This window comes from Centruroides vittatus, unplaced genomic scaffold (assembly GCF_030686945.1).
Source record: "Centruroides vittatus isolate TY-2023 unplaced genomic scaffold, ASM3068694v2 scaffold_1152, whole genome shotgun sequence".
Taxonomy (NCBI): domain Eukaryota; kingdom Metazoa; phylum Arthropoda; class Arachnida; order Scorpiones; family Buthidae; genus Centruroides; species Centruroides vittatus.
Window position 1 is genome coordinate 1,052,435 of NW_027122670.1, and position 13,518 is coordinate 1,065,952.

The window sequence follows — 13,518 nt, forward strand, 5'->3', positions numbered from 1 at the left end:
TATCTAATAAAATATAAGTGAAAAACAATGGTAAGATCACTACTATATATTTGAATCTAAATTCATGTGTGCATATTCCCAATGGAAGTGCTGTATTGTCAGCTTTCAGGGAGAAAATATTTGGTGTAAAGCAGCCAATTTACAGGCATTGGCGCATGCGCTTTACAGAGCACCAACCAATGGCAGTTTAGCCAGTGGATTCTACACACCATAACGCTTCCAACGATTCTAGCCCTTAGCCACTGATAGAGAGCTATTTGACTAAGTGAATTGTTTTAAGATTTAAAAAGTAAAGAGTATTCAATGTTATTTTTATGTATGTTTCTTTGCAAAGTTATATTTAATTATAATTATAATTATAATTATAATTGACAGATTTTCAGACATCAAATCTTTAGAATTTTCATCACTTTTAGATGTTAATTTTAAATATTATGAAAAACAATTTTTCCAAATGAGTTTTAATTCTTTAAATTAAGTAAATTTTATGGAAAATTTTTTGATGTATCCAAATTACGTAGTGTATTGCAATATTTATATTTGTGTCCAGACTATATTGACAAGTAACTCTTAGATATAACGTGGGTTCTCTCTACAAGTGTCTGCAATGCCAGATAAAGAAAAAACCACTTTTTTGCAGATTTTTGCACTTTTCGATTGCTTATATTCCAGCAACCGCTTTATACAAAATCTTGAAATTTTGAACACTACCTAAGAAAATAATTTTTACTTCAAATGAGATGAGGATATTCGAAAATCAAAAACTCTGATTCCTGTATATGTAGTTAGTAACTTTTTTACTTGTCGGCAAATCACTACCGTGACTCCTGATAAAGACACTAGATTATTGGATCAAATTTCATCCATTATTATCAAATACAGAACGTCCTCAATATATGTCATACTTAAGTAATCTTTAGCTTTTGCCAATGCACTGTTAGGGGATTTATATTATAATCCTTCATCTCAACTTTCTCTAATGATCTTAGCTCAGCATCAAATATGTCACTTAAAAACTTACAATTTAGTAATGTGGTCCATCACAATTTTAAATCAAACCTCTGATAAGTACTCCTAAAATAGAACTAAGTATCTAAAGACCAGCACAAACTTGTAATAATTTTTTATGGTGTGATTTCTTTCAAAATATTGGTAATGATTATCACAGATTGCACATTTACTGGCATGTGAAACTGGAGTATTATAAATAGCCAATGAGCATTTTGTACATCCACTGTCCTGTAATTTTCGTGTATTTATTAAAAAATGTCAGTACTGTCAATCCTTTGCTTTTAGCTTTGACTGCCACTATTCTCTCATTGTCAGCAGTTTAATTACTAAGACAAAATGATGACCTGAGATTGGGTCAACCAATAAGGAATTTTGAAATAGTTGAACTTTGCCTGGAAGATACTGCCTCTCATTGATAAGTGTTTTTGTTACAAGAATAAGTCTTCGGTTTGAAAAGCTTTAAAGTGTAAATCTAATTTAAAAATTTCATTATGCATGATAAAGTGATCTATTCTCACTGCAGATCTCAGCATACTTGACTGAACAAGCATTGCTAGTCACTGAAAATATCAAAGTTGAATATGTACTTCATTGAAAGGATTGACCTTGAGCCCACCATTGGGCAATTATAATTGCCAGCATAATCCTTCAATGTCAAAGGAGACCAGTTTGGGATTATAAGAAATTTATTTGGTTATCCCTAAGATCAGCCATCCACAGCAGGTACTCTACATCATTTCAATTGCACTCAGGGCCTGTGAAGTGGGCCCAGAGTGCAGTTAATTGAATTATACTCCTCATACCATTCATCAAATGTAAAATCACAACACCACAAAGGAATGCAGGTAGTTACATGCAAATTGCAGGACTGGTAGAGGTGAGAGAGATATGCATATGCAAATTTGCATATGCATCAGGACATATGGTGCCCAATTTTAGGCTATAAAGACCAGCAGCTGGCTTGGGCCATAAATGCTATCAGTGATAGTTCATAACAGTTGAACTTTTGAAGACATGTACAATATGCCTCAGACAACAGCAAGCTGAATACCACCAGTTAATGGCTGAGGAATGAGACCATATCCTGGAGCTACACAACCTTAGTTTGTTAATATGTGCAGTTGCCACGCATGTTGGGCACAATCCAGCAATGTGTGACATGGTGAATGCAGGAACATTTGCAAACATGCCAAAGTGCAAGTGGATTGCACCAGAGCATGACAGAGTGCAGAGACTGGCAGATTTGCTGAATGGCCCTTTGGGACCTGTTTGCCATGGCATATGACATCCAAAGCTGCCTGTTGCTGTTAACAGGCACATCCGTGTCCATCCAAACCATTCACAACAGGCTGCATGCATGGCAACCAGCACACCATTAACTGCTTGACACAGCTGCACACTTGGCATGGTGTTGTCATCACAACTGAACATTGGGTATTGTTTATAGTTGAATCTTGCTTCTGTCTGTGGTAATATTCTGGAGAATGCTGTGCCAGCCCTTTTTGCTGAGCATCATGGTTTGGGGAAGCATTATGTTCAATCAGCAGACAGTCCTGGTACATATTTCTGTTACTCTTACAGTGGATCATTGTCACACTAATCGTGGTGCCTGTGAAAATGCCCAACTGCATGTTGCATGGTGAATTCTCACCAGCCTGAATGGAATTCACCTTTCCTGGCCAACTGCTGGATCTCTCCCCCATAAAACATCTATGGGTTCTCATATGATGTGAAGTGCATCAGGGACCACTGCCACATACCATACACATGTGCACAATGGATGCAGCTTGGCAAGGGATACGTCAGGCAACCATTGCCTCATTGATAGTATGCCTCACCATATAGCTTTCCATACATATGCAAGACACCTGTTCATTCAGTACAGAATATCTTTTGTTCTTTTAATCATTTGCATATCTCTGTCACCTCTACTAGTCCTGCCATGTGCATCCCTTTGTGGTGTTGTGATTTCAGTTTTGAGGAGTGTATTTGATATTTGTATAATTGTAGAGAAATTAAAAGCTTTTCTCATTTTTAAACTGGATTTTGCAGTTTACAATAGTTTAGTCATTATAAACACTTCCATTATGTATTTTGAAATAATAATTCTCCAATATAATTCATTTTTACACTAAGGTGTCATGCAATTAGTTATTGAAATTTCAATTCTTTAATGCTGGTATTTAATTTTGTTAGAATTATTCTATGAATGATTCTTATACTTAAAAAACAATTTTTTTCTAGTAAAACAAATTATCACTTAAATGAGAATTATACTGTATTTTAATATGAACTAATTTAAATTTAAAGAATATTCTAAAGAATAAAACATCTTTTTGTTCATTGCATAAAGTCATACATAAAGATGACATTTAATAATCTATTTATGATGTCTTAAGATGATTTTTTATCTCTTCATGCTAATTGACTGCTATCTCTTCGGTCTGTGAAAAAGGGGAGGAAAAAAACTTGAAAAATTATATTTTTATGTAAGTCTCTATAGATTCTATTCAATATCAATTGACAAAGTCTATATAATAAAAGATAAAAGTATTTGAAGCTTTTTAAAGTTTTTTTTTGATAATTTACATTAAATTAGCATCTTCTAAACAGTTATTCAATTTTAAAATGAATATTTTCTTGAAAGACAACTATATAATTCATAATTTTATTTGTGTAAAAACAAGTTTTACAAATCACGGTTTAACATTATCTTTCTGTTTCTGCATTTTTCTGGCTTTTTTGTTATGCTTCCTTGCAAATCGAAGATTTCTCAAGAATTTAGGATCAACCTGGAAAATAACAGAAAAATGCATCATTTAAAAAGGTTATTTAATCAAAATATCAACTTTAAAAAAATAGATTTAACAGACTGATGAATTATTATTATTCAACAAATTACAGACATACAAAATTAACAAACTTTTTCTAAAAAAGACTGTAATAATAATTTCAGGTACTGCATCTTAAATACAATGTATATGACCAATTATTTATTGTGACATCGTCACAATGCCGGGCTGCAATTTTTAATATATTTAATTTAAAATATGTGGTCTCAAATTAGTAGTGGCTTGCCCCTGTACATCATACTTTTCCTTGAACAACAGTCATGCTGGTCATCTAACACCTTACAGGGGACAATTTTTGAATTCAACCTTCTGGTTTGCATTGGAAGTTATTACATAGTTAAACAGAACTTCCTGCTCCTCAGGTTTCTGTATCTGGTCTTGCCCTACATCTATCTAACTCCATTCAGATTAAGGAAAGATGGACAAACGAACAACAGTGGAAGTTTATAGGTCTACAATTTTTTCAAATTGTAGCCCAATAATACTTTCTTCTTGGGGAAATTGACAAATACTGAACATCCCATAAAAGTTTTTGAAAAAACTTTAAATTGATATAACAGCTACTTTACAGTTATGTAAATCTGCTCTGTCATCAAATGTTTATCACCACTAATGGGCAAAGCTACTGCAATATGCAAGAACATTACATTTTGCTCTTGTAAATATGTACTGTACATAGATAAATAATCACAAAAGCTTTAGTTATAAAAGGGGGATAGAATTAGTATAGCTTACAAAAAATTCTTACGAGGAGCAGCTCAGGATTGGCATTTTGGATTTCAATGAGTTTGATATATACTGTATAGTAATATTACCCTACTATAAATTGATAATAAAGTCACTCAATCCAACTCTCAAATATTTGTCAGAAAAATGAGTTTAAAGGTTTTTGCATTTGTTATAACCAAATCTCAAAAGTACTTTTTCAGCAAGTGGCCATAGTAGGCCTTAAGATCGATAACTAATCTCAGAATGATGTATACATGAATTTAAGTCATGGTATTTTAAGAACTTTGATTGTTTTAAACGTCATTTAAATGGATTATTATTTTTAACAAAAAAATTAAGCAAAGAGTTTAGAGTTTTATTTGTTCAGAAATTTTTATTTCTACATTATATTTGTCGAAAATGTATGCATAAAAACAAGTAAAACGGCAAGGCCATTTTTGGAACGAGACTATGTCTCAGAGACTCACTACTAAGAGAGATCACTTCGGCACTCACAGAGGGTCTCATTCTCATTCTCCAATCTTCTTTAGTATCACTGGTTTTGAGTGCAATCATTCAAACTTTGCCGTCTACGGCCACAACCACGAGGCATTTTCGGTGAAATTAACCTATCCAATGTCAAAATTTCTCTCCGTTGCATATCACCCCAGGTTGAATATTTGTTTATGCCTAATGAATATTGCTGATTTTTGAAAAAATAATCATGGCTATTGTATTGTCCAAAATTATTTTTTTTTATTTTGCACAAATAAAATAATTATATTAATAAATGTAAAAACAAAAAAAAATATAATTTTATATTAAAACTAACTTCTGAAATATAACAACTAGCACAATCTAGTATCAAAAACGTTCTGATGCTGAAACGAGATATCTTCAGTCAACTGGTCAAGGTAAACAGGTTGCAACCAGAGATATGTCAGATATAACATGGGACAAGTAAATGGGTTTTTTCAAATATTCATTTGTCAAAATTCAATTTTACAATGTTTGCATTTCCAACTTTCCAACAAGCAACGCATGCACAAATCTTGCATTAGTGCCTGTTTGTAGAAAGAGTGTCGCCATTCTGTATTTTATTTTGACTCAGTTCTCAGTCCTGACTACCTATAAGTCTGGTTTTTTTTTGTATGTGCATGATTTGGGCACCAAATACTCTGTGCCAAATTGCAACTCCTAACATGTACTCCTTCATACCTCTAAGGTGTCCAGCCATTGACAGCAGCACGATTTTATAAACAAGACATATTCTTGTCAATAAAAGAATAATGACTTAATTTATGGCTACCTTTATTAATTTAGGCTTTTTTTGTAAAAATTCAACATACAACTAAAATAATAATAAAACAATCTGTAATGGATGCATGGATACACAAAAAATATCTGACAGAGAAAAGCACTGCTGTCTAGATAAAAATCACCTATAATAGTTTCAGAATTCAGAGAAGAAAATCTGATTACACAATTTTCATATTATATGCAGCAGTTCTTATTTGTTGGTTTGTTTACTTGCTGTTGATAGATAAGGAAAATTATAGGTATCAATATTGTATGATCTTAATCCTGTCTAACGAACACATTCATTCTACAGGGACTAAGTAGTTCAGAATATAGCGCAAATAATAGTGAGACGACAAGATAAATATTTCTATGCTATACACATATAAAACAATAAGAAAAATGGATTTTTGTTGAAGATTAATAGTGTTGTCTTTATTAGAAGCCTATCCTACCTTTTATTTCTTTGTTTTTTTTTAAAGTATGCTAGTAGAAGCCCTTCCCAGACTATTACTTTCCCTGCTGTTATATATAACAGAAGGAAAGTATGGTAATCAGTCAAAAAATGACCCCTGAAGATTTTTCATTTTTGCACTTAGGACACCTTGACACATTGAGAAATGCAAAAAATTTCAGGGGTAATTTCTGCATGTATGAATGTTAATGTATGCATGTGGAGCATGATTTTGTTCAACTTGTTTGAAGCTTAATAACTCTTGTGCTTTATGCTGAAAATTTCTGAAATTTTTATTTAAGTTGGTTTATTACGGGGATTGATGCTATTAAATTTTGATGGTTAAAAGTTGAGGGGGTGGGAAGATAATGGGAGTCGCATGTATCTCCAGTATGATTGGACTTAATGACGATTTTACTCATTATTAGCATTCACAATTTTTTATAAAACTCATCCCTAAATCACCTCAAAATTAAGGTTTTTGCCATTTTATAATAGTTAAAATTATAAAAAGTTATTTAATAAAATATAATAACAGATGGTGCCAGCAAAATTTTAAATGTTGCCAGGAAAGTTAAGCAACTTGTTGCTGGTTTATTTATTTTATTTTTTGTTAGTGAGAAGTTGGTACTTTAACATACAGTTAACAGCACACTAATAACATTCAAGTTATTTTTTAATACCAGTAACTGCCTTTTTCCTAACTGTTTCTACAAATTAGCTTAAAAATTTTGTAAACCCATTTATAAACAGGGCAACAGTTTGGATCAAGACTATTGCAAATTTGGTCCTTTGCTTTTACCAACTTGTATTCACACTTCATCTGTAAACAAGAATACAACTACTTGCAACAGTAAGATTTTTTTGAAAAACTATTTCTTACTTTATGTGTAGTTTTATCATAAATAATATACAGTAAATAGGGGTCTTAATAGGGATAACATGGTATATCTACAATAAGAAAAGAATGCAAATACTTGATATTCTATAATTATAAATCACAATTCTAGTTTTCAGAATTCCATTCTTTACTTATCAAATTTTTGGAAATGTAATATTGGGAAAAAGCAAATTTGAAAATTATAATATTAACTTACTCCTTTCATAGATGGCTTGCGAAACCTTGGTGGTTTCTTGATACCATTTCTATGATCTTTGCGATCTGAAAAATTTCAACATTACATATTAAATACAAATCTATCAAACTGAAAGTTCTTAACAATATCATCATCATATTATATTTTTCATAACTTGCAACAACTTTATTAAAAATTATTTTGTTTATCAAAATATACTGTTTTCATTTTCTAAATTCATTGTTATAAACTTAAAGCATAACAGTTATCAATAATCTATTGCAAATCATAAACAACAAATACAGATTTTATATAATGCTGTAATTTAGCAATACTCATTGGTTTTATTTCAGAAATGCTATTTAAATAAGACTAAATTCCTTTAATTTGAATTTAGAAACTTTTACATATTTAAAAAATTGTTACTACAACAATAATTCTTTATTTTATAAATAATCATCATATTTGAGAAGCATATTTGGTGAATGTTCTAATTCTTCTGGCAAAAAACATTATTATTATTATAATTATAATTAACCAAGCAGTGACTTCCATCAAGTAAAAAAGTAACAGACTGACTACACATACAGGAATCAGAGTTGCATATTTTTGGGGGCCGATTTCACCGCCCAAAACACCTATAGTAATTCCAAATATCTCGTTTAGAAGAAAATGTTTTCTTAAGTAGTATGCAAAATTTCAAGATTTTCTATAAAACTTTTGCTAAAATATAAGCAATTGAAAAGTGTAAAAATTGCCATAAAAACTGTATTATCTTCCTCTTCTCCTTTGTCTCCTCTTTTTTCTTCAACCGACAATGCAGATGCTCAGAGAAAAAACTAGTGGGTCTAGAAAGCTGAAATTTTAAATTTAAGCCTTTCTTATCAGTTAATATGAAACTTCTGGGTCAGTAGGTCAAAGTTTACAGGGTCTTCCCTATAGAGCTAATTCAGTTTTATGGCTTAATTTTATGCTTATAAAGATAAAATTGTATGGAAATAAATAAATTTTATTCAAAATTTCACTCAGAATTACAGAAGCTCAAATTTATGCAAATGAAAATTTTTTATAATGATTTTTCTAAATGGTTTGTTTGATTGCTGATGTGTTGGTTGGCACAAACCAAAATGAATATTGAAAGTGTTTGATTGGCAGCACATTTGGTCGGCAGTGCATTCATTGGTCAGCAACACATTCAGTCGTCGGTTGCAGAGTGCCAACCAATCTTGTCTTGACATAAAAGTACAATTATTAAACAAAAATAATTGATATCCAAACAAAAACATCTGAGATGTAAAGAAATTACGCCAAGTAAAAATTTACGACAATTTAGACAACAGTCAAAATTTTTCTTAGCAGAAGCAGTACCCACAAGATTTTTATCTGTATTTACCTTACATTTTGCCTTTAAATGCCAAGCTTATCTTTACCAAAGAAAAATTTTGACCATTGTCTAAATTGCCATATATTTTTACTTGGCATAATTTTTTTTTTTACATCTCAGATATGTTTGTTTGGATAAATAAATTTCCAAAAGCAAGCCTTGGCTTATTTCTATTGTCACCATTTTGCCATTCTATTGTCATTCATTTAACAGTCAGATATGCACATTTTTACTTTAGCAGACTGTTTTCAGTCTTGGATTTTTTCCAAAATAACAAACTCTTCCATCGAAAAAAGGAAAGCCTTTAAATAGTCAAGAATATGCAATATGCATAGATTTATGAATGAAGAGAAAAGAGAAAACTGCATAAAGAAATTAAACAATGTTGAAAAACAAGTCTTGATGGTAATGGGAATGTCAAAGAAGAATGTTCATTCAATTTTAAAAGAAGATATAACCTAGAAGTTAGAAGCTCCTGGAAAGAAAAAGACCACAAGTTTATCTGTTGTTTGCAAAATGGTTCATGAAATATATGAACAAAAAGTTTTGCCTACTGTCAATAGAAATATGCAAACACTTCAATAAAAATCAATTTTCATAGTCTCAAGAAAGTTTCCTTTGTCTTGTATAAGCTAGGTTTTAGGTATAATAAGCTATATGGTAGAAAATTTCTGTGCAAAACTTTGCACACTGTTTCTATGCAAAGAGATTGCATTCATTTGATAAAAATGAATGTAGAATCAGATAACTGTTGCCTTGCTGTCTGGCTTAATAAAACATGTAGTTTGATGAGCCACATACAGTCAAAATTATGGATGGACACAACCATTAACAGCTCTTTGGGTACTGCTGTCCCTATGACCAAAGGAAAAAGACTAATTGTTGTTCACACAATAGAGGCACAAAAGACAGATTGGCTGATTTAAAGGAGGAAGCTGGAATGAACTGATATAATTTTAACCTCCAAAACAGAATTTGAGGATCATCATAATGAAATGAACTCCCAAAATTCTCAACATTGGTTTATAGAACAAGCTTCTTAAAAACCCAAACATTCCTAAAGATTCAATTATTGTAATGGGCAATGTTCTTATCACACCATTAAAATCAACAAAGCAGTCACCAGCCAGAACAGAAAATGGAGATCATTGAACAGTTTCAAAATCATAGAGAGTAGTGTGTGATAATGGATTTCTGAAACATGAACTTCCAGAAAAAGTCAATTCAATTCATGGTGAAAAGAAGTTTGTTATTGACAAACTGGCTAAACAATGGGTGCAGTGGTAAGGATCCCCCATATCATTGTGAACTCCAAGCTATGGATCTTATTTGGCAAATGTGAAGTGCTGTATTGGATGTCATGATACAAATTTTACAGAACAAGAAGTCAAAACTTTATGGCAACAATGCTGTTTTGCAAGTAATGCCATAAAACTGAAGACATTGTGTCCAAAACACAATAAAAAAATTTAAAAATTTTGGGAAACAGACAGCATTGTGAATTGGATATTGGAGTTGTCAGAAAGGAGAACACTCATCAACCTAGATCAGTGGTTCTCAATCTTTTTTTCGTCATGGTACACTTTTAATAATTTAAAAATTTGGCAGCACACACCGTTACTTTGGTAAGTACTGCAGGAAAACCAGTGAAATCATAACAGTAATTTTTAAACGCAGTTTGTTATTTAGGTCACATTTTCTAAACGCCCTAGTTACTATCAGCAATTACTGGTAACACTGGTTACAATTTCCAAATGCACTGTAGGAAGGTAGAACTGATTACTTGTCTGACGTTGCTTATGTATGGATATTTGCCGTGGCGGCACACATCAATAGTGGTTGAATCACTGACCTAGATAATGACAGTTCCTTCGACAAAGATCTTGCTAATAAGAATTCAGAATGGAATAAATTTGTCACTCCAAGTTAGGACTAAGAAGCAGTGTGGTGGAGTTGGTAACAAAAAGTTTAACTCTGACAAATTTGCAATGTGCAACTCCAACTCTGACCTTACCCTTTTTTAAAATGTTACACTACTACTCCTTTTAAGAAAGATACCACTGGGTATCTGAAATATTTTTATCTAAAATTTTTGTATTAAAAGTCATACTGAAATAGTTAGTAAGAATAAAACAAATGGATATAATGAATTTATCATGGAAAAACTTTTGGGTACATAAAGAAACACACATCGTAATAGCCAAAAGAATTCTACTTTTATTAGTTAATTAAGACAAACTGATTTAAACTTAATTATTTTCAAGGAAAAAAATTAAACACAATAAAACCCAAAAAAATAGCATTTTGATGAATGACATAATAAATTGGTCCGTAAAATAGTTTCTCCCACTCCAGATACAACAAGAATAGTTTCCTACTGATGGTTGACTAAACTGAAATGTATAGTAGAATTTCAAATTATGAAATTTTGAAAAAAAAATCAATCATGTTGAACAGATGGATGCAATTGTGCCCCAAGAATTTAAACCAGTAAATAATAAACTGGAACAATCCTACTAATTACATTTTGCAGTTTTCTGTTCCTCTTTTAGTTTGTTGCAGTTAGATTATGATTTTGGTTTACTTTTTTCTTGTTTTTCTATAGACTGTTCTAAGACCAAATTGTTAACAAATCTATAATAAAGTCTTAAATAACTTTAAACCAATAGAAAAGCAATGAAAACATCAATTAGTTAAATTAGTCAAAACACAATTGATATCCAAAGTAAAACATCTGAGATGTAAAAAAATATTGCAGCAAGTAAAAATTATGGCACCCGATATGAAAGTCAAATTTCTTCTTGGGAGCTCTTTAATAAAGATAAGCTCGACACTTCAAAACGATACCATGTGTTTACTTTCCAGGCACGATCCCACGACTAACTACAAGTGTTTAGTGGTTTTATCCATTCAACCACTGGTGGAAGTTATATTATTAAAAACTATTTTCTGAAGTTATAGAGCACATTGTGTGAGATATGCATAACATTTTGCTATGAAATGGTCTTTATGGGTCCTTTGATAAATTTAGATATCCTTTAATATCTAAATTTATCAAAGTGTCCATTTTCTATTCATTTTCAAATTTCTTTAGATACTAATTAATTTAAAGTATTTTTCTTACTTAACATTTTACCAATAGTAAACTTCAAGGTCAGAGTCAGAGTTGAAAAAATTTTACTGACTCCGTCCTTGCCTTCAAAACATCAGACTCCAGTGACTGACTCCACAACACAGCTAAGAAGTCCAAATTAAAAATTCTCTGCAGTTTTCTTTACATTTCCATTATTATTAAAAACAGCCCTTTTCAGGACTACATGGGTGCTGATGGACATAGTCTGATTATTATTATTCCAACATTGAACAAACACAGGTTAATTTTGTCATCAACTGGAAACCAAACTGACAACTTGGGCTAGACCTAAAACCTATCTCTTTTTTTTTCTCAAACACTACCAGAATTACTGACGAATACAAAAAATTTTTGTCTTCACAAATCCATTGTTTCACAATCACCAGTGACAAACCAAAAAACAATCTTCATTTACAGAGATGACTTATTATTTGAAGTAAATTAACTGTTAACCAACAGTTGATTCATTTCAAAGCAAAGAGCAACGAATGATTTAATTAGAAAAAATTAAATTGACAGAGAAAATGGCTTCTGTATGGCTTTTCAATAAATACAGCCAAACAGCCACTGGATTACATCAGACTACTTTTCTGTGATTATATTTAATTACTAAATAATGCAATGGCGTCTCAAACAGGGCACAATTGGTAAGTAGTCCTACAATTTTTTCGGCTGTCGTATAGATCACTCCCAGTGGAATTTCGGGACTTTGAGTATATATCTGAACTGAGGGGACCGAGACAAGTTCAACAATACTCTACTTTCGGATCAGAGACGAAAAATAATAGTTATCATATTTACAATTTCTTGCCTTTTACAATGCATTCTATGCCATTTTAAAGTTTTCCATGGTAATGTATTTAATCCAACCACACATGGACATGCAGCCTTGAATATCGATTGAGCTGAAATAAAAGGTTTTCTATTAGCTTAACTAGGAATGGTCACCTCCCAGAGGGGTGGGTTAGGTTTTTAGGACAAGCCGCAAAAGCAGCATGTAGTACTAGCTGACTGTGAGCAATAGTGAGTGTGTTGGCGGCTGAGGGCTCTTATGCCCCGAGGTCAAGGAGCGCAGGGGAGTGCAAAAAAAACTTACTCCAAATACAGACGATCAGTGTGCCTGTGGATCAACATCTGCCTCTGTTGAAGGTGAGTGTACAATCTGTTTTCTTGGCCTTTTACATGGGTAGTTTTCTTTAGTCTTTGTTGATGTGTCTTTAGAATATATGGCTGGCTTGCTGGATTGCCTGTTAAACACACGATAGGCTTAGCGAAGAGAGCGATGCGACTCCCGATTGCAATGTAAGTTGTTAAAGTTTGATTATCAATAAACATGATGAGATAATGAAATACTTTTTTAATAGTGACAATATGTATAAAGAATCAGAAAGTGCCACCTAGTGAAAAACTCTAAAATGGCATAGAATGCATTGTGAAAGGCAAGAAATCCTAAACATGATAACTTTGTTATTTTTCGTGTCCAGTCCAAAAGTAGGATACTGTTGAACTCGTTTCAGTCCCCTCAGTTCAGATATATACTAATATATATACCACCGGGAGAATCTATACATCCTTTTCTATATGCATCATCCCAAACATTT